This window comes from Corvus brachyrhynchos, unplaced genomic scaffold, assembly GCF_000691975.1.
Source record: "Corvus brachyrhynchos isolate BGI_N302 unplaced genomic scaffold, ASM69197v1 scaffold334, whole genome shotgun sequence".
Classification (NCBI taxonomy): Eukaryota; Metazoa; Chordata; class Aves; order Passeriformes; family Corvidae; genus Corvus; species Corvus brachyrhynchos.
This window is the reverse complement of record NW_008238316.1, coordinates 1,105,195-1,109,792: the sequence shown is the minus strand read 5'-3', so window position 1 is coordinate 1,109,792 and position 4,598 is coordinate 1,105,195. Positions and strand designations below refer to the sequence as shown.

The 4,598-nt window shown below is 48.9% G+C and overlaps 1 long non-coding RNA gene across 2 annotated transcripts in view; it reads right to left on the bottom strand.

The window, feature by feature from the left end:
• Positions 1 to 912, bottom strand: part of LOC108446637 — a 13,664-nt gene extending 12,752 nt beyond the window's left edge. For both annotated transcript variants that reach the window (XR_001861900.1, XR_001861901.1), the window contains exon 1: positions 827 to 912. This is a non-coding gene — a long non-coding RNA (uncharacterized LOC108446637). The remainder of the gene's footprint in view (positions 1 to 826) is intronic.
• Between the last annotated feature and the right edge of the window lie 3,686 nt (positions 913 to 4,598).

Below are 4,598 nucleotides of genomic sequence, written 5' to 3'. Positions count from 1 at the left end.
GGGTGAGGCGGTGGTTGGACAGTCACAGCCAGAGGGTCGTGGTCAATGGCTAAGAGTCCTGATGGACATCGGTGGCCAGTGGGGTCCCTCGGGGGTCTGTACTGGGACCAGTGTGTTTAGTAACTTCATTAACAGATGAAGGGACTGAGGGCACCCTCAGCAGGTTTGCAGGGGACACCGAGCTCAGAGTGCAGTGACAACCCTGAGGGATGAGGCCACCCAGAGGGACCTGGACAAGCTGAAGCAATGGGAATCTCAGGAGGTTTAACAACACCGAGTGCTGGGGCTGTACCTTGGCTGGGGGTGTACCTCGGCTGGGGCAACCCCCAGGATCAGTCCAGGCTGAGGATGAGCAGAGGGAGCAGCCCTGGGGAGAACCCTTGGAGGGAGCACGCGGTAATGGCGGCTTGGCCGAGCTGGGAAGGGATGGAAGAAAGGATTCACAAACCCCCTGGGTAGCCGATCCCGGTGTCCCAGCAGGACCCTTGGGAACAGCAGGCTGGAACAGCAGGGATGAGCACAAAATCTTGGGTGGTAGACGAGATGTATCAAGCTCCACATTTGCAGTGGGAACCCCTGGACCTCTGGGCAGGCAGGGGTGTGCAGGGCTACAGTGTAGCAAAGGCTCAGAGCAGTGGCAAAGGAATGGTGAGGGCAGGGCAGCCGCAACCCAGCTCCCACTGGGGCAGGAAAAGGCGGGCTCGGGATCTCAGGGTTTTCCCCTGAGGCACCACAGCAGATAGTGAAAAAGTCCCTCTTTTAGTGAGGTCGGGTGTTAAATAGGGTCCCAGTGCAACAGCTGCTCCAGTGAGCAAGCTGCACTCACGGTAGAAGGAAGGCAGCAGACGGCAGAAAACCCGCAGCGGCGATGAATTCTCTCCACAACGATGGTAGCCTTCTTTCCCCTCTAAAAATCTGCAGGGAAAAGATGTTAGCCAGTTGGACCCCTCCCCCTGTGGCCAGGTCTTTTTATCTCTCTTAAGTACTCAGTAATTTGTCTCCTGGCAACCTGTATGGGAAAATTCTTTAAGAGAAAGAGAAAAACAAAAGGAGAACTCCTAAAACCCCAACAGCAACAATCAGAGGGAAGTCTGGTTCAGATTCCCAGAATGCCTGTGGGTAACATGGATGCCGTCAGGTGCTCAGAGAGGTTATGCACACACAGCCACCCCGGCAGTGTTATACAGCTATTAACCTCACACAGGTAATTCCTTGGCTATTCTCACCCAAAATCAAATGCCCTGGAGGCACACACTGAACTTCCACATCCTCCCAAGCTACCAAGGCATTGGTGGGTGAGAGCTGGCCAGGCCTTGGCCCCCAGATCTCCCCAGTGTGCCCTGGGCTGATTCCCCAGTGTGGACAGCAGGGGAGGGAGGGATTCTGCCCCTCTGCTCAGGTGAGACCCCACCTGCAGAGCTGCCCCAGTCCTGGGGCCCAGCACAGGGAGGACCTGGAGCTGCTGGAGAGAGTCCAGAGGAGGCTCCAGGATGATCAGAGGGATGGAGCAGCTCTGCTGGGAGGAAAGGCTGGGAGAGCTGGGATTGTTCAGCCTGGAGAGGAGAAGCTCCCAGGTGACCTCATTGTGGCCTTCCCGGACCTGAAGGAGCTACAAGAAAGATGGAGAGAGACTCTTTACAAGGGCTGGAGGGACAGGACACAGGGAATGGCTTCCCACTGCCAGAGGGGAGAGATAAATGGGATATGGGGAAGGAATTGTTCCCTGGGAGGGCAGATGGGGAGGCCCTGGCACAGCTGTGGCTGCCCCTGGATCCCTGGCAGTGTCCAAGGCCAGGTTGGACATTGGGGCTTGGAGCAGCCTGGGACAGTGGAAGGTGTCCCTGCCCATGGCAGGGGGTTAGAATGGAATGGGCTTTAAGGTCCCATCCAACCCAAACTCTCCTGGGATTCTGCTGATTCTCAAGGCACAAGCAGTGCACACCAGGATCCCCTGCTCTCTGCAAAGTCCTGCTGCACTGACCTAGCACGTACAGAAAGCCTCAGGTTGTCGTATTTGCTCAGTGTAGAATGCCTAAATCCAGGGATTTGTGACCTAACCTGTTTGTGTTTTAAGAGTTCAGGTATCGGAGGAGGGGCGGGATCTTTGCTGCCACAGAAAAGCAGCACCTCCTGCCAAGGCGTTTCCTGCTTTATTTCATTCAGTTGGAGCAGGTTGATCCAATGCTCGTTTATTTAGTGCCCTTCTTGGGTTTCTTCACCAGTTGGAGCAGGTTGATCCAATGCTCGTTTATTGAAAGTGCCCTTCTTGGGTTTCTTCATGCCGCTTTAGCTGTCAACTTTATTCCTTCCTATATAAAAATACTGTTTCCTATTTATCCTAAACAACAGCTCATTCTGCTCCCCAGCTTGGCAAGCTGTCACTTGCAAACACTAACACAAAGCCCAGCCTCGGAGAGGTTTAAAATAAGGATCCAAGAGAGCTGCAGATGAGCCATGATGCACCCCCAAGGCTCTGCAGACTCTCCAGTGAAAATTAACACTTCATTTGCTAAGAAAGCTTGGTGGAAAACCCTGCCACTTGTGCCCCTGCCACATCCACCGCCTCACCACAGACCAAAACCCCGGGGAATTCCATCCCACTCGGTGGGATTGAATTGAGAACCCCCAATGAATGGAAAAGAGTCACGTGGCTGAACAAGATTCCACCTGGCGGAAGGCTTTAATTAAACTTGCACTGACGAAGTCAGACACAGTAAAACAGTTTGGGTTTTTACAATAAAATACGGGATCAACCACAGCAGTGACTGTTGTTACAGACTCAAAGAAACAATGGCTTGGATGAGCTGGAACACTATTCTAATGAGGCTCAACATGTCACTGAGGGGTTTTTCCCATCCTGGGACTTCATGTGCCCAAGGCTACCTGGACATGATAAATACCTGACGCACATGAGCACAGCACTTGCCTAAGCTTTGTGGACATCACAATGCCCAGGCTCAAACAAAGACATAGCCTAGAAAAAGCTTCGCAGGTCCCAAAAAAGCAGTTTTGGGTGGACCAAGAGTATTTGGGAATATTTTATATTTTACAAAAAAAAAAACCTTAAAAAAATCTGAAAAAAGCAAAATATTTTAGTTTTCCAATTTCAAGCATGCCCCAAAAAAATAATTTCAGTTAGAAATTTTGAAATTGAGTTTATTTCATTTTTGAAGGCTAAGCATATCAAAAGCGGCCCCACCAAAATAATTCTTCCTGTTTTTCTGGAGGTGAAGGGGAAGAGAAGAGAAATGAAGGCTGGGTAGTTGTTAGGAATATAAACTTCAGAGTTTATTTTTCTGGTACATTCAGCAATTTGAAAAAAAGCCAACAAAAACCCCAACTCAATTATCTCAATTTTACAGTTTGATTTTTGATCACAGACTCTGAGAGTAGAATTCAGATATTAAATAGCAAAATAAGAGTTACTAACTACCAGTAAATAGGACCTTGTCATATAAGACAAGCACAAAGTTATTAAAATGTGAAAAGAGGAACAGGCCAAGAGTTTATTCCCCTTCCCCACTTGCAGTCCTTGTCATGAGGAGGGGTTGTTTTCATCCCGTGTTTCAGTTTTTGGTGCAGTGGAAGGTATCTGAATGTTAATCCCCACCTCGTGCCTGAACCACGAGGCTCTGTAGGGTTGTTCTGACCTTTTCAATATTCTGCATTCACCCTTTCAGCTCTCCCATTAAAACTCACCAGCCATAGGTGAGGCAAGGGAATGGACAGCGAGGACTGGAAATGCACTCCAGGAAAATCTACTGAAGAAGGAATATCCAATCCATTCCTCTGACAAAGATGAAAGGAGACTGGAAAATGTCACTAAGCTAATTCATTCTCCTGAGAAAGCCAGTAAGGAAAAATATGTGTCTTGTTAGACTCCTCTGCTTGTAACTCCCATAGACCTGGCTTGGATGCTCCAAGGAAACCACCAGAATTTACAGCCTTTGGAAAAATCTATCTGTAAATCGGCCAGGCTTATGATGAATTTCAAGGATTTTAAGTTACTGCTCAAGAAAAACAAAGCATGACAAAGAATCCTCAACAAACACACCTCCCCCTCCATCACACCCCTTCTCACTGACAAAATATTCCTTAGGACAAAGAGTTTGGGGAATAGTGACCTAATCACAGCAGCTTCTCCTTTCCCTGGCAGGCCTCCCCTCCCTAAGGTACCATTTTCTCACTGTTTTATAAGTAACTGTGAAGAAGGGGCAGTCAATAACTAACTCATGTAAGCACAAGTTAACTATTGGGAGGCAGCAAATGTTAGTTCAGACAGAAGATGTTAATTACAAAGCCTGAGAAGCCGAATTCACCCTAATGTTGTCAAGATAGAGGGGACAAGGATCATCTCAGAGACTGCTGAATCATTCCTCAAAGGACTACGCATGCCCAGGGAGAAAGGTGAAAAGTTCACTGGGAGGATGACTACTGGCCTTCATCAGAAAGACCCCTGAGGAAGAGGAGAGGTCTTCCTCAGTGCGACCACCAGGACACACAGCGCATGCGTGGCCCATATGCTAATGACCTCCGAGAAATAATTTGTATAACCACACCTGTCCCAAGGAATGTGATGAATATTCATAATTTAACCC